Genomic DNA, 24694 nt, shown 5'->3' on the forward strand with positions numbered 1-24694 from the left:
ATTCTCCCACAGAAGAGAATAAAAGAAAAGGAACCTGTATAGTCAAGCTGAGGATATCAGCACTAAGGATGGGGAAATAGCACTGATTCCTGTTTCCCACTGCAGTCACCATTGTTTATGCCCCTAGCAGTTCCAGTAGTGTTTAAGGAACAGGAGAAGAAATTTGTCCTTTTATGAGCTTGTGGCATTCAGAAAACAATTCCTGGCTCTACTCTGTCCACTTCTGGTTTATCTGAAACATATGCACCCTTGCACCTTAGAGGATTTTGCTGGCCAAACCAGATACCACCCAGTTCCTCTTAGCAACCCCCCAGGTGTCATTTTAAAAGTAAGGATGTGCACGGACCACAGAGGCGTGGTCCAATGCCAGGGTGTGTGGCTCTTTAAGGGTGGGGGGGTTGTACTTACCCCTCCTGCCGCTTTCTCCCCTCTGGCACTCCATTTCTTAGTGCAAATTTTGGGGCGACAGTGTTCCTCCCTGCCGCCCCTGATTGGTAAAAGTGGAAGTAACTTCTGCACATGCACCTGCCGCTGACATGCGTGCACATGCTGTGTGGAGTGCACACGCACGTCAGTGGCGGGCACATGTGCAGAAGTTACTTCCGCTTTTACCAGTCAACAAGCGGGCAGGGGCGGCAGGGAGGAATGCTGCTGCCCCAAAGTTTGCACTAAGAAGTGGAGCGCCGGAGGGGGGAAAGCGGCGGGAGGGGTAAGTATAAACCCACCCACCCCGCCCTTAAAGAGCCACACACCCCAGCATCAAACCGCTGGACCAGGCCACTTGCGAACCAGTTTGCAGGCCTCTAACATGGCCTGCGGACTGGTTCGTGCACATCCCTATTTAAAAGCTGTTCTGCGACCTTCTTTATTTTGAGTGCCAGCAGTCTGGTTACATCTTGGTTCAAGTGGAGCCCGTCCCTTTTCTACAGGCTTCATTTCCTCCAAAATGTATCTTCCTCTGATGATGTCCTTCCCTGAAACCTTCACTCTCCGTGACAGCAGAAGTGCTGTCAGCCTGGGAGTTGGATGCCTCTATCACATCCCTGAGGGTCTAAACCACACACCTCTCTGCCTCCATGAGCTTCTCCAGGTCAGCCACCTTGGCTTCGAGGGAATGAACTTGTTCCCTGAGAGCCAGGAGCTCTTTGCACCAAGCGCACACCTAGGACTTCTGCCCCTCAGGGCAGAAGGTCACACATTGTGACACTCTTCGCAATCCACTGAGAAGCACCCCCTCCCCTGCTGGCATTCTACCTTCATAACTGGTTTGATTGGCTATTTAGATTATATAGGGCTTGTTCACTTGAAGCTATGTACAGGGTGAATTGTCAGCTAATTAAAAATTTTAAGCCTTGTCCTCCAAAAAAATTACAAATGTCGCATAATACTCACCTTATTCTTGTGTTGGGTGTCTCCTCTGTGATGAAAGGGGACCACTTATGTGCCTCCCAACACAGTTCCCTGCCAAACCCCCACTAAACGTCAATATCGGTTTGTAAACTCCTTTTTGCAAAGCTCCTCTGGTCTGAGCTTTGTATTCAAGATCACGAGGCAAATGGACTCTCCTCAGGAATGTGATCCCTCCCACAAGCCAAGTCACTCTGCTGGAATGAATCCCCCACTCAGGCTAACTACTACTCTGTCAAACACACAAACACTTCCAGCTAGCCAGAAATCAAACCCTAGAAAGTTACTAGCCCTAACAAACTTAGTTTCTTCTTTCCCTTTTGTTTTCTTGGTGATTTATTTATTTATTATTCATAATCTTTATAGGGATTCATTGAGAGAACTCATACACAGCAAGTTCAAACACAAATTGGATTCTTGGTGGCTGTACTTCTCTCAGTGAATCCCTATCAATATCTCTACACACACACACACACACACACACACACACATATAGACCAGAGAAGATACTCTGATAGAGATAGACTTGTTAAAAGAACAGTAACTGAAAAAATTCCTGGTGGGGAACCATGAACCCCACCAGCTTGGGACTGCCGGGGGGGAGGGGAGTTGTGGCACAACCCACCATGCCCACAGACCCACTTCGGGGTGCCCTGAGTCTGGCTCAGAGGCGGGTCAGTGGAGGCCACTGCTAGGGGTATGTCGGGAGACCACTAAATCATGGCCAGTGCATGCATGTCTGGTGTGTGTGTGCGCATGTCAGCAGAACCAAACAAAAGGGGAAAGGGGGGGGGCACACAATAAAAAAACAATTCACAAAAACACATACAAATCCATCTACACAGCAGCTATTCAGTAATATTTACACCAACAACAACTATCTATCGACACAAAGACCAGACCAAAAACACTACAGAAAGGAAAGGAAAAACCTCTACTACTACTACTGTACTGACAACATCCACCACCCACACACACAACAGAAGATACCTCCATGCATGCACACACACACACACACACACACACACACACACACACACACCACTTCTATCTACACAAGCATATATTTACACACACTGACATATTTACAGACATACATTTTGGCAGTCCCACTGCCCTCTCCCTGCAAGTCAACTATGTACAACAACAAGCAACACAACACACATCAACATATTTACATGTCATCTACACAGTGCCACACTAGCACAAGCCGCCTAGTGTCTCTGTGTGTGCCCACGGCCCCCCGAGTGCTTTGGCTAGGTGGAACCAGGGGCTAGTTCAGCATCGGGTTACGCCAGTGGGGGCGTGTATCCAGTTGCCAAGTCACAGCACTAGCAGGCACACTGCAACATGGCACGGCTGAAGGAGGAAGGGGGTAGGGTAGGGATGAGTGGATGCTGCTGCCAGGCAGGTGACCGACACCATGCGTCAGCCATGGGCCAATCACTGCCCAGTTCAACCTCCAGCTCAGCAAAGCCCAGCAGAGGGAGGTTAACTTTGAGGAAAACCAACTGTCTGACCAAGCCAGGATCCAACCAGGACTGAGAGGGTGTTAGGACATCACCAGCATGTGAAAACACCCGCTCACTCTGGATGCTGGTTGGCAGGCAGGAGAGGAGGTGCTCAGCAACCACCGCCAGACCTGGCGGTGAGTTGCCTAGAACTGCGTGCAGTCCATCTCAGGGTCTTCCTCCACAGGCTCCTCCAAGTACTGGGCAACGCATTGCGCAGCACTGGTGGGCCTGGTAGGCTGAGCCTCCCACAAACCAGGCAAGGCACCAAGGCACACCCGCTTAAACCACTGGGGTGATTTAGCAGGAGGAACTGCCTGTTGCATTGGTGCTGCTGCCTGGGATGCCGTGCTGCCGGACTGGGAAGAAGAAGGGGTGGGAACTGAAGGTCGCCCACACTGCTGCTGCTCGGTGTGGGTCACGCACGCTTGGGGGGGGGGTGCACCATCACCACCCTTCAAGTCTCTGCCGGTCCTAGTGACCTCCTCTTCCCTAACTCTATCGACCAGGAGTTCCCTCCACTTGGGCAAGTCATCCACACACCTTGATGGTCGGGTCACAGAGACAAGCCAGGACATACTCTTCCCTGTTACCCAACTCATTGACCAGCCTGTCAACAACCCCGGCCCTCAGCCTTCCAGCCAGAGCACGCCCCTCTGTTGTGGTCAGCTCTCCAGGAGGAGAGCTGTGGGAGGGCCTGGATCAGAGGAGTGGTGTCGCCACACAAGCTCTTCATAGCAAAAAGGAAGGGTTTAAGTGCCAACACCATCTCGGACATGAGCTTCCACTCCACATTGGATAGGTCGCACACGCCCAAGGATTCATTCCTTGCCAGGTCATCAAGGGCCACCTCCTGCTTTTATTTCTTTCCCCGTGAGTGAGTGCCTGTCTCTCTCTCTCCTCTGTGTCAGGGAGGCCCAGGCCCTTTGGCCTGAGGCCTCTCTCTGGCCCATTTCCCTAACCTAGTCCCCACTTTCCCCCACCTTTTTTGCTTTTGTTGACTGCTGCTTTTAAGTCTGTTGGCTGAGTTGAGAGAGAGAGAGAGAGAGAGAGAGAGAGAGAGAGAGAGAGAGAGAGAGAGAGAGAGAGAGAGAGTCCTCAGGTCAGCAGCAACTGTCAGTTGTTTTTAATTTTATTCTGGGTTCTTTGGGGGGTCCCCCCCTTGTTTTCTCTGGAGCAGATCCTTTTCTTTGTTAATCCTTTTCTTGCTGTGCTTAGCACACTGCCTGCTCCAGAGTCCAGCACCTCTGTCCTCACCTCCCCTGCCCTTCCCCCCCACTTCCCCATCCCCATTCCCACAGCCTCCCCCCCACCCCTTTATTTATTTTATCCGTGTTTTTACTTTTAATTTGGGTTTTTTTGGAGGGTGAAATAGCTGGAAAGCTTTTCATTCTGCCCCCCCCCCGGCTGTGCCTGCTCACCTCACTGTGCCAGTCTGCCACTGGTCTGGGATTCCTTCTTTTTTCTCCTGACCAGTGTGTGGGGCAGAAGATCTCCAGGACAATGAGGGGGTAAGTGATTACTTTTTGTTGTCCCCTTCCCCCCCTGTAGTGTTCCTTAAATAGGGCCTCCTTTCGTTTTTGTGTGTGGGAGGTATATTTTCTGTGTTTTTTCTTTACAGGTTTTTGTTTTCACAGGTTCCCCCTTAATTCCCCCCCCCCCGCCTTGTGTACTTTATTGCATTGTTTTTTATTGTATTGTATTGTTGTGGTGGAGTGAATGGGTAGGCTTGTTTTAAAAAGGTCCCCTCCAATAGATTTTTTAAAAAGGTTCCCCCCATAGGCTTTTTTAAAGACCCCCCATAGGGTTTTTAAAAATCCCCCCTCCATTTTTTAAAACATCTTTCCATTTTTTTAAAAGAAGCCCCGAGGAGTGGCGTAGCAAGGTTGGTGTGGGCCCAGAGACAAGATTTTAAAATGGCCCCCCTCACTGAAGCTCAGCTCATGAAGTAAAGAAATCTTAAATGAGGCTACATAGTGGTAACAAAAAGCATAGTAAAATATATCTCCTATGTGCCACAATAGAACATCATCCTAAATTATTTTTAAAGGGTTTTGTAAATTGTGGATGATGCAAGTCATTTAAAGGTACTAGAGAAAGACATGCTGTTCTGGTAGCTCCAGGTCTTAACACTCACATCAATTTCGGAGGATGATAACAACTGAAGGAAGCCTAGGCGGTTGCGCAGCTGGGGGAGTCAGTCATGTGACTTGCCTCTGGGGGGCCCCTAAGGCAGTGGGCCCCCAGACAAGTGTCTCCCCTTGCCCTATTATAGTTATGCCCCTGACCCCCAGGGTCTTCAGGAATGTCTGAGCATTGTGTGGCGAGCAAAGCTTGCAGCAGGATGGCAGGCAGAGGTGGGAGGGGTCCCCAAACTGGTGCGGGAGGCCGGAGTGTGGGGCAGAGAAGACACCATCCTGGGGTCCCATAGGTCCCCATCAGCAAATTCTTTGGCCCAGGTGAGGGGGTGGTGCAAAGGCTCTCCTATCCAGAGGAGCCTGCTGTCGCCGAGCCAGGTCCTGGACAAGTGGCAGGTCCATCGGGTGGTGCACCACTGGGGCTGGTGCCCGGTGCAGAGCCTGGTGGTGTGGCGGGCTCTCCTGCCAGGGAAGCTTCTTCGGTGGCAAGGGTGGAGGGCAGGGGCTTGACGTCTGCCAATGTAGCCAGATGTTCCCTCCCTCTTGCGGCCCCTCCAATGCTCCTCTCGCCACTCAGTGGGCTCCCCCCTGATGATGCCAAGGTCATGGCAGAGTCCAGTGCTGGGTCCTCCCTTTCTGGCTCTGAGGGGGAAGTGTCTGCTGCTGAGGTGGAGGGGGTGGCCCCTCCTCCAGTGAAGCCGGGCCCTTCTTCTTCCACACAGGGTGGAAGGGGGTGGGTGACAGTGGTGGATGAGCACCAGCAGCCTCCCTAGGTCCGCCATCATGCAAGAGGCCCAAAATGGCACTCAGGGCATCGGAGGCCACCCAGAGCAGTGATGTTTGGTGGCATTTTGAGGTCCCACAAGATGCCCCAACCACTGCTTGCTGTGTCCACTGCAGGGCACAGGTCAGTTGGGGCAAGGATGCTAAGCATTTGGGGATGACCTCCATGTGGCGACACATGCAACTGTGTCACCCGGATCTCCTTGACTCTGCTGGCAGCACTAGTGTGCCTGCGACTAGTGCTGACAAGGGCAGTGCTCCAGCTTCCATGAAGCAGGGCACACTGCCAGTCAAGCAGTGGATGCAGTCGTTGAGCAAGAAGCACCCTGGTCACGTGGACCCATGTCTCCTCACCCGCCTCATAGGGGAGATGATGGCTACTAATGACCAGCCATTTCAGGTGGTCGAAAACTCCAGCTTCTGCCGGATACTCCAGCTGCTAGCGCCCAACTGCACCATCCCCTCAAGGACCATGTTCAGCCTGAACATGGTCCCCTCCCTGTATAGGCAGTGCAGGGAGCTCATGTTAGCCATGCTGTGTGCAGCACCAGCTGGCACCAGCATGCATTTCACCACTGATCTGTGGAACATTGTGAGTGGGATGCACGCTGCTTTCCTGGCCTTGACCACCCACTGGTGGTGACCGGAGAGAAAGGATACCTCTGGTGCTGCCTCTGGCTCCAGCGCATCCCACATCGCATTTCGGTACAGGTGGGCCATCTTGCACGTGGAGACCTTGGATGTCATGCATACCAAGGAGGAGATGGCAGCTGTACTCAGCTGCCAAACTGAGGAGTGGATGAGTGAGTTGCCACATCTCTCCCGGGGCTTCATTGTGACAGACAATGGCCCCAAAGGGCTTGGGCCTCCCTGGCCCAGAGGAGAGAGAGAGAGAGAGACAGGCACTCACTCACGGGGAAAAAAATAAAAGCAGCAGAACAAACACACACACAGTCGCACCAGGGGGGGAAGGGTTTAAAGCAGGGGAGACAAAGGACAGGGGCAGAAAAAGAGGCAGAAGGGAGGACTGGGAACAAAAACACAGCAGTGTACCAAGCAGACTCTCACCACACCAGCAACAGCAGGTCAGAAGGAAGCCAAGGAACACTGCAGCCTGAATGATTTTGCTAGGCCAGAGGCTTGGCTTTAAATTAGGGATGTGCAAAACGTTTCGGGCACAGAACGATCTGTGCCCGAAACGACCAATTTCGGGTGATTCAGAGCCGAACCAAATCACCCATGATGAGACCCGATAATTTTCGGACCCAAAACTAATCACCCCTGTTTCGGGTCTGAATTTTTTGGGTGTTTTGGGTCTCCTTTTTGTGCCCTAGAAAATTGCCAGCCTTGTCTTCTTCTTCCCCCTCCGTTTTCAGTTTGACGTCTCTTTGAATTTCCCGCCTTTTTGCCTCCATTGATTTCAATGCAGAAATTGCTTTCCTTTTACTTTAATTGAAAAGGTCCTGGGGCCAAAAGAGTGGGGTGGGGTGGTAGTGCCTAATGGGTGGAGGTTATCACCCCAATTGCAGAGGGATTGGGCAAAGGGCTAGTTTTTGGTGAATTTCTGGAGTTTTAGTGTCTTTGCGGCAGATAGGGGGCATAACGTGGGATCTGGGCCAAAAGAGTGGGGTGTGGTGGTAGTGCCTAATGGGTGGAGGCTACCACCCCAATTGCAGAGTGATTGGGCAGAGGGCTGATTTTTGGTGAATTTCTGAAGTTTACGTGTCTTTAAGGTTTTCCCCCATTAAGTATAATGGAGGGTGTATCGCTTCACGTCAGGGGAAAGGGGTGGCCTAGAGCAGTGTGGGGTTGGTGGTAGTGCTGGGTAGGGGCAAGGAAGCTACCTGAATTTTTTCAAAGGATTTGGGCAGAGGGCTGATTTTTGGTTAATTGTTGAAGTTTACGCGTCTTTAAGGTTTTTCATCATAAGTTATAATAGAATGGAGCTTTCAGCAGCCCCATAAGTGCACTTGGGGGGTGCTGGGGTGGCCCAGAGCGAGTGGTGGTGTAGTGCACATAGGGTGCCAACCACCCCCATGGGTTTCTAACCCATGGCGTACAGGGTTCTGTTGTTTCTGAGGTATTCTGAGTGTGGATTCTATGATAGCAAATGAGATTTTCAATGACACACCATGAATCCACTCTAATTTGCTAGCATAGAATCTAAACCTTAAAGACATGAACTTCAACAATTAACCAAAAATCAGCCCTCTGCCCAAATCCTTTGAAAAAATTCAGGTAGCTTCCTTGCCCCTACCCGGCACTACCACCAACCCCACACCGCTCTAGGCCACCCCTTTCCCCCCGACGTGAAGCGATACACCCCCCATTCTACCTAATGGGGGGAAACCTTAAAAACGCGCAAACTTCAGAAATTCACCAAAAATCAGCCCTCTGCCCAATCGCTCTGCAATTGGGGTGGTAGCCTCCACCCATTAGGCACTACCACCCCACCACACTCTTCTGGCCCAGATCCCACTTTCTGCCCCGATCTGCCCCAAAGCCACTAAAACTTCAAAAAATCACCGAAAATCAGCCCTTTGCCCAATCCCCCTGAAATTTGGGTGGTAGCCTCCACCCATTGGGCACTACCACCCTACCCCACTCTTTTGGCCCCAGGACCCGTTTTTCTTACCTGAATCAATTCGGATTCCGGTAAATCCAAATCCGAACCAAATCGGGGGTGATTCGGGTGAGCAAAATTCGGGCACAGAACAGAACAGGGGTGTTTCGGTTCGGGTCCAAACCGAAACACTGAAAATACCGAATTGCACACCCCTACTTTAAATAGGATTTGACACTCCCTCCTTTGGGAGCCCCCACCTTTGCCCTCCCCCCTGGCCAATAGGGTGCCAGTTCTCAAGGTCTGGCACAGTGCACAGCCTACCAGAGAGCCAGACTCATCTGGCCAATCAGGGAAGCAAGAGCTCAGCCAATGAAATCAAGCAACAAAAGTCACACAAAATAGAAGACAACATCTAAAATGGCCTCTAGAACCTTCAAGCAGGCTCCAACAGGCTCGAACCAAACCTGGCTCAATCTGTTCAAACATGGACCGGCATTGCCAATGCAATGCCCTGTTTGGTCCAAGTTCAAACCTTTGAACCAAACTGGTTCGAATTCAAACCAGTTTGTACATCCCTAACTCAAATTTCAGCTCTTGAACTCCCTTCTTCAACTCTGATTAACTCTCTGCTAAAGCAGCCTCTTATGTATACACACAAATTGTCCCAACAGTTCTTTTTAAACAATCCAGTCTGTTAACACAAAGTTCCCTCCATTTTTTTTTCTAAATGTCCCTCCCCTCCCAATTTAAACTGTCAAACGGTCCTTTCTCAAAGTGAAACTAAAAAACAGCAGGCACGAACTCTTGACCCTGCCAGTTTATTTCATACTTCGGGACCTTCCAAGCATATTAACACAGAAATCCTTATTTACAAGAACGAAGAGGAAATATTTCAGCCTCAAATGACTGGCAGAGTGTATACCCTCATACCTTAGGCAGGGTAGTCAATGGTAGCTCATATTTTGCAATGGAATACATCTTTTCAGGCCCTGTGCCAAACTCTTGTCAAGCGTTACACGTGCTGCCTATCATCTTCATGCCTATTAGTTTCAAGGCACCCACTTCGATTCAAGTGGAGATTGATGCAATTCCACATTCATGCTTTTGTTGACCAAAAGCAAAAGCAGCACAACTACTGAAAAAAGCAACCGGACAGTGAAATATACCAATGCAGAATACAATAACCACCCATTCAAAAACTGGTATTTGATTTGAAAGGCATGCCTAAGTATAATCAAATGAGAAGCTGGAGCTCAGAAATACATGTCACACAAGGAATTTCAGTGTGGTGTCGTGACATTCTTGGCAGTGGTTTCTACAATGGTAGCAGCCTGCTTCTCCAGGAAGTTTTTCACACCTGGCTTTTAGTTCACAATCTCCTCCGGAATGGAGAGTGTGCATTCACATATCGGCCAGATTTACCCTGAAGTCACAGCAAGCTACCAGGGAGCACTTCACACACAATTTGGGTTTTTTCATTGAGTGTTTTTTCATTGATTTATATGTGAAGTAAAAAATCCACTTTTTGCATTGGGTTTTTGGGGCCACTTTGAGCTCGCAGTAAAGCCTCACAGAAAACCCACGGTAAAGCTTGCTGGGAAAGCTCCTGCTACTGAGATCACAGGAATGTTTGTAGTTGGTCCAGGTCACATGTTATGTGCTGTAATGGTTATAAAGTTGGACTAGGACTGGAGAGACCCAAGCTAAAATTCCCACTCAGCTCTGAAACTCACGGGGTGACTCTAGGCCAGTCACTGATCTCTCAGCCTAACCTACCTCACAGGGCTGTGGTGAGGATAAGCATAACAATGTACACCACTCTGGGCCCTTTGGAGAAAGAGCAGTATATAACATAAATAAATAAGATATGTCTTCCATGAAATATGACCCCGGAGACAGTTAGGCAGCATTAACAGAGATTTTTATTGTCTGAATTGACTTTCCAATTGCTCTCACTGCTATTAAAAGTTATATGAGCACTCAAGGATCTGCATCAACTTCAAGCTTCAGGTTCCTACTTTTAAATCTCCTTTTTAAAAAACCCTTGTCTCTGTGCTCTGCAAACTTACTAGCATATCTCTTCTCTCTCTCTCTTTTACCTTCTGCCATATTGTTCCCTGTGCTTGAAACACTTCCCTTGCATAAAGCCTCTTCCTTGTCTCCCTTCAAGTTTAATTAATTCATTGTATCACATCACATTACATTGCTATATTGCCTTTCTTTTGTGCAGGAACTAAAGGCAGAGTGCACAGAATTCCCAGGCAATCAATCTCTCATCCAAGGAAGTACCTGAACACCTACTTCTTCCCTTTGGTGAGGCTGAGGAGATAACTAGACATGTTTTGAAGACTATAAAATATAGTTGAAACAAGGCTAATGTTTTTCCTGAGTGACTGGCAGATTGAACCCCCAACCCCAAATAATTACATATGATGTACTCTAAAAACTAACAATTTGATTGTTTCCTCTGCAGTGTAATACTCTTGGGTTGATAAACACAGACAATAGGAATGAGAGCTGGGAGTGGGGCGAGACCCACAACTTTCATCTGCAGCGTGACTAAGCAACTAGTATAGCAGTTATAAGGCTTTCTTTGATCTAATGGGTCCCATTCAGCTTAGGACATGTCATCAGATGACTCCTAAATATTCTTGATTGGCATCCTACATAACGGAAGATCTCTAAATGATAAACTCTGTCTCTACAGCAGGATAGTTTTCTTTGTGATGAACTGGTCTAGTTTGAGCTTTCACTTAAAATTAGTAGGCCTTCCAGTAACATAATGGGAGCACTGTCCCCTCTAAGATGGATTCCCAGATGTTGTTGACTACAACTCCCAGAATCCCCAGTTGCAGTGGCTTTTGCTTGGGGATTATGGGAGTTGTAGTCAACAACATCTGGGAATCCCTCTTAGAGGGAACACTGCTTGGGAGACAAATATCCCTAGGCTGTGGGTGGTCTGGGGGCCACCAAGCTGCCCCCTCATCCCCCACCATTCCATTATCCATGCCCCCACTGCACCCCCTCCCCACCCCTGCCACCAAGGCCAGGTGAGCAAGGGAGAAAGAGGAAGCACTTAGCTTGTGAAGAAAGTGCTTCACTGGCTGGACAGGGTGAACAGCTGCGTGTTCTTGCCCAGTGTTAGCCATGCTGGTTTGCTGTTCCAGAGCCGTCAGCAACCTTGCTACATTTCTGTATAACTAAGAGTCTGGGGGTCATGAACTGGGGACTCTGACTCTGACTAGGAGGTGGCCTCCCAGGCAATCAGTAGAGACCTGGATGCTAGTCCCATATAATAACAGTGGTTCCAGGTTTGGTTCCTCAGTTTGACTTTGAGCAATATCACTTGATGGCGCCAACATAAACCAGTACTTGACCACCTGCCTATCTCACATCTTCTCCTTTGGTCCTTCTGACCTTTATCTACCCAACCCAACACTTGACCCCAGCCAGTCTGGATCATATCTACTGCCTCTGGCTCCTTTGACTCTCATCTGCCTGCTCTCCTATTGGATCTCCCTAGCTGCAGCCTGGCTTGGAGTTAGGCCAAAGCCAGACAGAACTGATGTTGGTTTCTGGGTGACTGTCACTACAGATTGAGCCTGGGAGAGATGATACAGCAGTCATAAGTCATGAGGGCAAAAGATTGACCCATATGTGTGCAAACTGGAACTAATTTGTCAAAAGAATTCTCCTCAGACATACAGTATCCTCTCTGAGTTCTGATGGCAAATATTATCCGGTTGCATGAATATTCACCAGATATTAGTTTAATATATTTGATTTTAAAATCTTATCCTCAGCAGTAAACATCTCAAAATATTTGTCAGCTGACATGCAGCAGCAGCAGTTCATACAGATTTCCAGCATTTGTGTCATGACCCCAAATCCAGGAGCTTCACCTCCAATTGGGGCATGAGGCAGAAAGTTTAGGTAAAGAGACAGGCTGCGAACAGTCTAGAACTGTTGGATGACCTCTTGCCATTGGGACCTCCCTCACCAGGAAAACCCAAGCCAGCACCCCAACCATTACCTGAGGACACAGCCCTGCTTCTGCCCTCTCTGGGAGGAGTTCTTTCACAGTCCACAAATTGGAACAGAGAAGTCAGTGTTTGAGGAATCAGGCAAGGCCCTTTTCAGAAAGAGACCCTTTCCAGGGAAAGGGGTGGGACCAATTCACCCTCCTTAGACAACAGCTATAAAAATTGGCTGTCTGTTGCTAGACCTTGCTAGAGCAACATTCTACTGTGTTCCCTGGCTCAGCCTGCAATTGGATAATCTGAGATCAATCTACACTTTGAAGTCATTCACACAATCAAAAACTGTGTTCTACCTGGATTTGGGACCTGTATGTGCTCCTAATTTTCGGTTGTGTGGAACCAAGGTAGGGAGGAAAACCTGGTTTGGCATGATTGTGTGGAAGCAAGGTAGGAGAAAAAGCTACCCAAGTTTTCCATCTACCTGGCTTCCATACAATAACTTCTACCCAGGTTTTCCTCCTATCTTGCTTCCACACAAATGAAAATTGAGAGCACACTCAGCTCCCAAACCTGGGTAGAACACAATTTTTGATTGTGTGAATGACCTCTCTGAGTTGTCATGAGGGCATCGCAGGTTTAGATTTCATGCAAAGTAAAGAATGTTACTGTTGAATTAGCCTTCCTGGCAGTCCATGTAATCTTTTAGTATTTATTCACTATCCTTTTAATTGGGAATGGATTTGGTGACAATTCCCATAGGCCAGGTGTTGCAATCAGTCTCTTTGTCTCAACGCAAGACGATGCCACCTTCCTTGACATTTGTTTAGCTGTCTTGCCACTTGCTTCAGGTTTGCAAAATGGCCAGCATTTGGATTTGCTTTCACTGCCGCCTGGAGGTTTTACAGACAGGGCTTCCCCACTGCCCCGACCCCACCCCGAATCCAATCCTGATTGGAGTGTGCCAGTTCACATATTTGCTGGATTTGACCCGACCTCCCTGCGGGCTATCAGAGACCAGTATAGACAGGACTTTGATTCTCTCCCCAATGGAGGCTGTGACTTTTGGCTTAGCCCGAGTTATGGGAGGGGCAGGGGCTTCTGCGAAGGTGTTGATAGAGGTGCTGATAACTATGGGAAGGAGGTGCTGATGGCTAGAATGGTTCCTTCTAATCCCTTGAATTAAAATGCCTTGAATGTGCTGCTTTGCTCTTCAGATACCCCGAGGCATAGATCCATATGTGGAAAACCTCCTGGGTCCATTGGTTTGAAGTGAGTTTTTCTGGCCTGCTGGGCATAGTCTTGGACCCAGAGGAACTCTGGTTCATTATACAATAACATTATTCTCTACTTTGCATGGAATCTAAACTTATTATGCCCTTATGGCAACAAAGACTCTTGCAATTTTTTCCCTTTTTGGTTAAAAATGGTCTGAGGCTGGGATATCCAGATCTGGATCACAGCAGGGATGGAGAGAAGCTTTCATCATTTCCCTCTGACATAATCACAGTCTGGGGGAAGTGGGGGAAGCATGTGGTTGATTTTCAACACACACCTACACCCAAAGCAAGCACTCAAGCAAGCACCAAGCTTTGTGTATTTGACCATAATGTGTATTTTGGCCCTGACATGTATATCGAAATATTTAATTTGCCTTTCCCCCCCTCCCCCACTTCTCTTTTGAATCATGCCTATTAAATTGTGGCCCATTATTTTAAACTGTGAACTTCCTTGAATTCATGGCAGCAGTAATACATGTAGGGGGTGGGGGGAAGAAAAGAAATAAACCTATGACCATATCTGACAGCTGTCATGAGGTTAGCAGTCAACATTTGACTGTATCTGATAATGGCTTGCAATAAAGCTTAGTACATTTTATATTAACTTTATTCATTCATTTAACTACCCTGAACAGGTGAATTTTTAACTGTGATGTCAAATTCTGATTCTAACATTCAAATGTCAAATTTCAAGACCAGGTTTCAACATCAACATCGAATTTCAAGCTCTGAAAAGTCACTGGATGTTGAAACTTAGCAAAATTTCAGTTTAGCTTTAGTGTAGATTTCAAGTTGTCATTTACACCACAATGACAATAAAGAAAAAGCAGCAGTTATTACTGAAGCAAACAAAGCATACTAGTACTAAAGGCTTCTGGCTGGACAGCCCTTGAATGTAAAGATTATTTTTGCAGAGTCTGGTGGTAGCTTCAATGAATAACTTGTTTGGGTGTATTTATTGTTTGCTACTCCTGTTCTATAAGGAGGATGACTTTGCAATTTGCAGTTAGTACAATGTATTGTTGTCTCTCAACACACCTGCACTTAGTAGCAAAGGAAGTACAGCTTGATGTGGTTAGTGACCTGTGAAACAATGTCATCAAACTGAGGAGAGTAGGGTCCTTAGACTGACTGATTTTTCCAGATATGAGAAGTAAATTGTCGGTGAAATAAAGCTGAAGTCATAGGGCCAGGGAAGAAACATAATTTTGTCCCTGGGATTCAGTCCCAGTAAGTCTAAGGGTCTACAATCTTATACTTTAAAGAAAAAACAGTCTGGGCAGCATAGGATTTGGTGGAAGCTACCTCAAGTTAGTAGAACTTGAAATACAGTATACTATTGCTGTTGCTGGGATTCTGACAAATATTGCAGCTAGGTCAGCAGAACTACCCAGTTAACCCCATTCATTTCTAGTGAATGACTGCTGTATCCTAGTAGCTACAGATTTCCCCCATTTACACCTGTAAGTTTATCCACTGAAAGCTTCAGTAGTCTGACTCCAAAGGTTACACATTTCAGCTGATGGAAGAAGAGGAATATCCTGGGGTTAAGGAAAGAAGGGGAACTATGAGAATGTCAACGGTTTGAATTGTCATACTGCAATTTGGGGCAGATTCACACATGTAATGTTCAATCCACATTTGGTTTGTCTTGTCAAATTGGTCCGATATGTTTTGACATCTGGATGGAGAATTGGAGATAATGCATTATGAACATTTATTCCTATCCTAGCCACAAACAGAAGATAAGAAGTAAAATGAAAGGACTGAAAATTTCATGTTTTTGATCCAGAATATAGCTCTGGCCTGAAATCTAGTGATAAAACTCAGCTCAGCTAAAGGAGCATGTAGACCCCCAAAGATCCATGTAGTTCATATTGGAGCCAATGTGGTGCAGTGGTTAGAGTGTTGGACTAAGGCTGGGGAGACCCAAGTTCAAGTCCTTATTCAGTCGTGGAATTCACAGGGTGACTCTGGGTTTAATAACTTAACTCTCAGCCTAACCTGCCTAACAGGGTTGTTGTCAGGATAAACATTGTTCTGAGCTCCTTAGAGGAAGCTAAAGATAAAGTATGCCGTTGAGTCAGTGTCGACTCCTGGCAATCACAGAGCCCTGCGGTTGTCTTTGGTAGAATAGAGGAGGGGTTTACTATTGCCTCCTCCTGTGCAGTATGAGATGATGCCTTCCAGCATCTTCCTTTATCACTGCTGCACGATATAGGTGTTTCACATAGTCAGAGAAGAGCAAGATATAAAGTAAGGTAGGTAAATAAGTATCATGGAGCCTGGAGATCTCCTACCATCTGATTTTCTTGGCTATTTATCCTCTGGCTTCTGTGCAATCCTGCAGATAAAAAAACTATTAATGTGATTGTTTACTCAATCTAGCTCCAACATTAGTATGTACAGAGTGATTTCTAAAGCAAAACACTTTCTCCTAATCAGATTGTTCCTCTTGAGGAAGGGCAAATTCTATTTATAATTTTGCTTGTAATTATAGGTGTGTTCCGTTTCCTTCCAAATAAGAATTTTCTATCAAGTTGACTACATAGCATTTGGACTGAGAATGTACTAATGTGTGCCATATAGATTGATGTAGTTTCTGAATATACTGCTTTCGAATTAATTGTTTAGCATTGGCAATTTAAACAGGCACTTGCATGGAATTGTAGCACCGACAGCTCATAAGCATCCATTTGTGTTTTCCTTATTGCATAAGGGAGGGGAGGAGGCTGACATTGCTGCAAGGGTTAGAGCAATGCCCTAGAGATTTCAACAAGATTAATGAACTATAGGCAGTAATTTACTGAGAAAAGCTTAAATGGCTTGATCACGAACAGTCAATACACTGAAGTCAACAAACAGTCCAGGACCCACACACTGAGGCATTCACTAATGTAATAGCCACTAGTACTGAAGGAAATGAGAATTGCCTGTGACACTGCTGTGATTCAACTCAAATTTTAGACATAGCTTTTATAAAGGTGTGTGCATGCTGCCAAGCCATACAGTTTTTTCTTTTCTTCATGATGTACAAAAGCAAGGATACAAAAAAAAGAGGCAAAGCCAACTTGCATATTAAACACTTATGCTGGAACAGTGGCTTTCCATTTGTGTTCTAGAGAGCCCTGGAGTTTCTTGAAAGCTTATTTGGGCAATGATGACCCCCCAAACAACCTTAGGAACATAGGAAACTGCCTTATACTGAGTCAGACCATAGGTCCATCTAGCTCAGTATTGTCTAAGCAGACTAGCAGCAACTTCTCCAAGGTTGCAGGCAGGAATCTCTCTCAGCCCTATCTTGGAGATGCTGCCAGGGAGGGAACTTGGAACCTTCTGCTCTTCCCAGAGCGGCTCCATCCCCTCAGGGGAATATCTTACAGTGCTCACACATCCTGTTCAAATGCAAGCCAGGGTGGACTCTGCTTAGCAAAAGAGACAATGGTAGACAGCAGACAGCTAGACTGGTGTTGCTTCTGCTGTTGAAGCAAAAGGCAAAACAAAAACCATAAAACTCCGTCTCACCAGCACCTGCTGCTCAAGTAAGGGGAACGGGGTCCCATCAAGGTCAGAAGAAGCTCACCAGGTGGCACCTCGCTGAAGGAACTCAAATCTGGCGCTGGCCACCACCCCAAAGGCCCTTTCCCTAGTCACCACCCACCTCACCTCAGGAGCATCCAGTTAAAGGCTGCTGACAATTATCTTAATACAGTAGCAGTTTTGTGTGGGAATAGGCAGACCTTTAGCATTGGTCTTGAAGCTTGCATGCCTATTTATATAACTAACATAAGCAATCTGTTCACATGTAAGGTTTATGTAGTGCCAGTATCACAGATCATTCTTCCTGCTAACAGTTTCTTATCCAGCCTCAAGCAAATGACATGTGCAAGCCTGCTTGGGTATCAGAGGCCTGCGTTTCATGGGGAAATTATGTCCTGTTGCCATAGAAACAGTTATGAGATGATCCAAGAATGTGCTATGAATGTTGCACAAAGAAAGCATGAACACTAATGTATTCCCAGTGAAATTCCCTTCATCTGTGTCCCAGTTAACAACTGCCTAAAGCTCTCTCAAATGCTGTTGGGTGCTTTAAAAGCTGGACTCAGCCCAGTACAAAGGGCTCCTACTTTTAAAACAATAATCTGCTTAATAGGACTCCATGCAGTGTCACAAGATGGGCAACAGCAAGGACAATTGGCAGGCACACAAACAAGAACTATGACTCAATGGAGCAAGCCATAAAGGACACGGCCAGAGAGACTGGGATACCTAGCAAGTTTAATTTTGGAGTGAGCATGTGCAAGTTTAGCTGACGGTCTGATATGTCGGATGGCCCAAAGTGGTAGTCGACATTCTTTGTCAGTAAGGATGCTCCAAACATGTTGCTTAATGGGCATAGTGTCTTATAGCTGGATCCTTCCTATAAACAAAAAACTTAAGTAGATTTAACTAAAGATGTATTCAGCGACAACTCCATTTTCTTCTTCCTCTTCCCCTACCTTTTCCTTTCAGACTCCACCCCCCACACTCTCCACAGGATCCCCACTGGGACAAATTTCTCAACAACACGACATAAAAGATTACTAAATAGAATACAACACATAGTTACAAGCAAGGGCAAAACCGCTGATGCTAAAGCAAGCTTAGGCAAGAGATTATCTTTTGGAACACCGTTGTTTCTTAATTCTTTCCCCCTCATCAAGAGCAAAAAGCTAGAAATTGGGATTCTGCAATAAACTCACATTTTTCTGCACCAGCTTACGATTCTTTCCCTGTTTGGCTCAGTTTTGGGTGCTGCCCCCTGTTCTTCCAAAGTGGAAGCTCACATTCTTTGTCAGTAGCAGTGCTCCAAGCACTTGGCTTAATGGGCACAGTTACAACTAATGGCAAAACCATTTGGTGGTACTTAATGCTGATATTTAAGGCAGTAAGAGAAATTAGAGTGTGACTGGGCAGCAGTTTGCTTTGGCACATGTGTAACTTATCCAGCCACCTTCACTGTTCTTCTTAAAATACTTCAAATTTCAAAACATTGCAGGAATTCCTTCAACACAAAAGAAGAGAGCAGGGACCCTGTTTCTAGCTGAGGAGAAACATAAAATATCAGAAGGAGCAGCAGTCGAGCTATAGTTCCCTGTCTCAGCATGTGATAAGACATGTGCTGGCAAAGAGAACCAACTGTAGCATATAGCTCAAAAACATGAAGCTCCAAATAAAGGCTCAGCAGAGGGCTCTCCTATTCATCAACCTATGTGTGGGTTCGTTTGCAAATGTCCAATAGCAGGGTGAAATAATTGACATAAAACCTGTATGTTGTAATCTATAGCATGTATATAATATGTTGTTATATAATGTGCCAAACACATTTTAAAATGATGCCAAGTCTTGCTCAGCATCTGTCAGTGTTCCCCTGCTACTACAAGGATGTTCTCCCCACCCCACCACCAAGTAGGACCATAGCCAAACTTGCCCCTGTAAGTGGGGCCACCAGCTGGAACTTCAAAGGAATTAATGGGGAATCAGTGGAACATAGGAAGCTGCTGTATACCGAGTCAAATCATTGGTCTATCTAGTTCATATTGTCCACACCAGGGATCTTCACTATTTTTCAAGCAGGAGCCACTTTGGCCAAAAACAAACAAAAACTTCCATGCCAGAGCCATTTCCCATTGTGTTGACTTTGATGCAATGCAGCACTTTTCCAGCATTGCCCCTTTTTAAGTGAAATGGAGCCCTCTCAAGCCCTAGTGCCATCTTGGAAAGTGTGTACAGAGAACTGGGAAGTATAGTCCTTCTTGCCATAAACCCCAAGTCTGACCCCATGGTACCTGGGTCTGATTCTGAGGATTCGCTGGAGGAGACCATCAATAGCCCTGAACCTGACCCCACAATGCCAGGATCTGAGGCCTCTCAGGATGAGGCAGGGTTTGAGGAGCTTCCACCTCCAACAAGAATGCTCCCCCATCCCTGCCAACACTCTCATCATTCCCCTACCCTTGTCTTCAGACTCAGAAGATGAGGGAGAGGCACTGCAACCTCCACCAGCAGCTACCCAGTCCTACCAGAGCCAGCACCTGGAAATGAGGAGACAGGCCCTTTAAGACAAAAGACATCCCAAGCTTGGGCAGGGCTGCACCTCTGGCAGCTACTTAAGGCCTGTTTACCTCTGCTTCTTGCTGAAGCAACTTGGTTTGTGGGTGTGCTCTGGTTCCTAGTTTTTGTTGTGTGATTCTGACCTCTTCATGTCTGACTCTGGCTTGGCTCATCCCTATTGACTGATTGCCTGACTTCTGACCTCCTGCTTCTGTTTGACTCTGGCTTGACATCCCTGTTGACTGAGTCTTTGGCTGCAGTCCTCCTGTATGTTGGACTCCACCCCGCTCATCGCTGTTGGACTGATTAGGGATGTGCACGAACCTGTTTGGAGGCTCCTTTATGGGCCTCTGGACAGGTTTGAACACTGGGCAGTGGGGTTTCAAAGTTCAAAGCCAGGGGATGCCACTGTAAGGGTGGGGGAGAGTGCACTTACCCCTCCCCCGCTTTCCCCCCACCAGTGCTCATTTTCCATAAAAGCCTTCGGGGCAGCAGTGTAACTCACTGCTGCCCCTTCCCCCTCTTCGGCCACAAGTGGCCGGAAGTACCAGGTGCACATGTGCATGTCTCATGCGTGCACATCAGACAGGCATGCGCGCTCACGCAACGTGTGCATGCATACCCAGTACTTCCGGCCACTTTTGGCCGAAGTGGGGGAAGGGGCAGCAGGGAGGTACACTGCCACCCGGAAGGCTTTTATAGAAAATGAGTGCCAGCGGGGGGGAAGCAGGGGGAGGGGTAAATGCACCCTCCCCAGCCCTTAAAATGGCACCCCCCACCCCCTCAAGCCACCCCCGCCTGGTTCCATGCACATCCCTAGGACTGATGATTGCCTGGCTTTGACCTCTGGCAGGAATTTGACTTTGGACTAGTTCTGCCCCCATGGGTGCTCCTTACCTCAGTTTTGCCTGGTAGATTGCTTTTTTACATGCCTGCCCCAGCCAGGTACAGCACTTTCCCCCACAGAGCTCTATAGAGAAAGAACTGAGAGGGACCACACTTACAAGTATTCCTGGTGTAACTTCCAAGGCCTCGGTTTCCTATAAAGAAGCCCCACTAATACCGGGCAAAATCACTTCCATGTGGTGCCAAGGGGACTGTGTGGAGTACTTGCCTTCTGCCAATGCTTTGCATTGGCCTAACAAACAATCATTTAGGGAGTTGCCACTGGCTTCCAGGCCTTGCAGTGAAGAACACTGATCTATACTAGACTTGGGAAAGAATATTCTCTGATATATTTGATAGAATGGGTAGAAGAATTCTCCGAAATATTCTCTCCAATGCTAAATAATGCAGGAGAATATTCTTTTACATGTCTAGTCTACACTGACTAGCAGCAGCTCTCTAAACTTCAGGCAGGAGTCTGACAGCTGTACCCGGAAATGCCAGGGATTGAACCTGCAGCCTTCTGTGTGCAAACCATGCTCTCTCACTGAGCTTTGGCCTCACCCCAGCTTTATTTCCTCATAACTAACAGAAATATTTGTAACCCTCTTGCCAAGCCCTGGTAATTATGTGCATGGAAACTCTCATATCGCATATGTAAATATATTCAAATATATATATATATATATATATATATATATATATATATATATATATATATAGAAATGACTTGGACTTTCAGGTGAGGTAATGGGGTTACAGCCCTGCCCACAACATAACTCTTACAGTATTTGCATATATGCTAGGATATGACCCAATCCATTAGGGCAGTGGTTCCCAACTTGGGGTCCTCCAGACACTGCTGAACTACAACACCCAGAATTCCCAGCCAAAATAAATTGTAGCAGAGAGTGCTTGGAGTTGTAGTTCAGCAACATCTGGAAGACCCCAGAATGTGAACCACTGCATTAGGGAACCAGCTGTGTTTGGACTACAACTCCCATAATCCCCAGCCACAGTGGCCAATAACCAGGGGTTATGGGAGTTGAAGGCCAACATCTGCAGATTGTGAGCCCTTTGGGGACAGGGAGCCATCTTCTTATTTATTATTTATCTCTGTAAACTGCTTTTGAAAAGCGGTATATGAATATTTGTTGTTGTTGTTGTTGTTGCAGGAGGGCTGAAGTTGAGCAGCCCTGGTCTGCATTGATTGGCAGTGGCCCTCCAAAGTTTCAGACAGGGGTCTTTCTTTCCAAGCCCTATCTGGAGATGTTGGGGGTTGAATATAGTATTTTCTGCATGCAAAACATGTGCTCTGCTACTGGGTTACAGCCTCATCCCCATTCCCAACTAAGTATTTGACAATTCACTGCCTTTAATAGTACCCCATAAGTGCAGTTCGATGCAGATGACCTCACCTGGCCTTTGATAGTGATGGCCCTATCCATGCTAGAGCCAGAGCAATTATCCTAGTAGGGCTTTGGGCATACTTTCGAAACTCAGGAGAACCTTCTGGCAATCCCACAGAGAGGACATGACAGTAATGTGGCTGAGAGACTACCAGCATGTGAATGTGGTTTAGTCTTGTTAATCAAGGAGTAGCCTCAGCCTGCATATCATAGCTGTGACTAATAAAAAGCAATGCTGGCCATATCTTCTACCTGAATGTTGAGGAGCAAAGCCAAACCCATAAAATTACTCCCCAAACCCATAAAATCACTCAAGTCTATGGAGAACTGCCTTCTTGTGTTATGTTTGCAATTCATGTACAGATTTTATGTTAAAAAATAATGTTTGCATCATTTTACTGTCTCCTTATCAAGGTCTGAGCCACATAGTCCTGGCTTGCTTGCTTTGTCTTTATAATGCTCTAGTATGAATTTTGACAGAATTTGTCAAATTAGAATGCACTAGTATGAATTTGATGCACACCAATTAATGTTATGTATCTGAGTACAGTAGGGTAGGTGGGTGCACTCCTTTCTGCCTGTATATTTGCATCTACGTTTGTTACCTGTCTGTACCTGTCTGATGAATGCCTGCTAGCTCTATGTTGTTATGGTTTCCAGTTCCTTTTACAGTGCAGATCAGGCATTCTCTCTCTATGGGAAAAAGGATTCAAGGGTTCATGAATCGCTCCAGGGAATATATGCTCTATTCCCATATCAAACATTATTTTCTTCTTTCACATCTGAAGATTATTCACGGGGGATGAGCCTGAACCAGAGCACCTAATCCGGAGACACCAAGCCCTCAATCCAGTTTTGCTCAGGAATTCTTCTTCAAATATTGCTCAAATATTCTTCAAGAATTGGCATCCTTGTTCCTCCCTACCCTAAGAAGTTTAAAATCTCAGAGGGAGTGGGGGAAGGCCCTGTGATTTGAATGGGTGATTCAGGGGCATAGCAAGGTTGGACTAGCCCCAGAGACAAGATTTTAAAATGCCCCCCCTCACTGAAGCTCAGCTCATGAAGTAAAGAAATCTTAAATGAGGCTAAAAAGTGGTAACAAAAAGCATAGTAAAATCTATCTATCTATCTATCTATCTACAGTATCTCACCGATGTGCCACAATAGAACATCATCCTAATTTTTTTTTAAAGGTTTTGTAAATTGTGGACGATGCAAGTCATTTAATGGTACCAGAGAAAGACATGCTGTTCTGGTAGCTCCAGGTCTTAACACTCACATCAATTTCGGAGGATGAATACAACTGAAGGAAGCCCGGGCGGGTGTGCGGCTGGGGGAGTCAGTCATGTGACTTGCCTCTGGGGGGCCCTCCAAGGCAGTGGGCCCAAAGACAACTGTCTCCCCTTGCCCTATTATAGTTACACACTTGGGGTGATTTGAAAACAAACAAACTGCTTTATGTTAACACTTTACTGCTGCTAATTATATCAATGATGCTAATGATATCTTTATCTCCATATAATCTTACTCTGGTAAGACATAGTATGCTAATAAAGCAAAGGGGCACCTTTTAAAGTGGTTATTCACTTATATTTAGCAAATGAACCTTTCTCATCCCAGCACAGAATCACTCCAGTGGTTGTTGCTGGTGTCTATCTTACGTTTCTCTTTAGACTGTGAGTCTGTTTGAGACAGGGAACCATCTTTTTATACCCTTTGCCGTGTAAACCACTTTATGAACTATTTTTTTTGTTGACAAGTGGTATATAAATATAATAGCCTATTTTAATTGCTTTCTTTAAATTTGTCTAATTCTTTTCTATACTTTTTAATTTTTGCAGAAATGTATGAAAGAAAAGATACAAAAAACAGAATTCAGCTCACAAAAACAAAATGTAACAAAACAAGACAAAAACAAAAAGACCATATTGCCAAGTAAATAGAACATGACAACTTGAAATCTCAAAAGAACAATACTGTCCAACATTTTGTGCAAAATACTATAACATGTTTGCTGAAAATATAATGAGCATATCAATATAATACAATATATAAACGACAGAGATAGTGACAGCGGCCATGAATTGTCCCCTTTGGTAAGCAGGGCCCACCATGGCTTGCATATGAATGGGAGACTACATGTGGGCATCTATTATATTAATTCTCCTGGGTGTGCTTTGGAATGTGCGTCCCGGTGCCCAGCTGATTGGCTGGGTGGCGGAGACGCCTGATTGGCTGAGGCCAGAGGTGGTGGTGGGCCTGGCCGTGGAGGTAAGCGGCAGGCAGGCCTGGCTGTGGAGGAAAGAGGCAGCGGTGGCGGGGCGGGCCCAACCTCAGAGGAGGCACTCGGCCCGGCAGCGGGCCCATCTGCGGAGGTGGTGGCAGGCCCGGCTGCGGAGGCAGGTGGCGGGCCTGGTGGTGGAGGAGGCACTCGGCCCAGCGGTGGGCCCAGCTGCGGAGGCGGCACTCGGCCCAACAGCCTGGGCCCAGCCGCGGAGATGGCCAGAGACTGGGGAGGAGAGGTAACTGTCGGCCCCGAAGAACACACAGATGCTCTGTGCGGGGTCAGCTAGTGATAAGATATTCCTCTCAGAGGATGGGGCTGCTTTGGGGGATACATCTGAGGTCCCAAATTCCCTCCCTGG

Source organism: Hemicordylus capensis, chromosome 6 (assembly GCF_027244095.1).
Source record: "Hemicordylus capensis ecotype Gifberg chromosome 6, rHemCap1.1.pri, whole genome shotgun sequence".
NCBI classification, from domain to species: domain Eukaryota; kingdom Metazoa; phylum Chordata; class Lepidosauria; order Squamata; family Cordylidae; genus Hemicordylus; species Hemicordylus capensis.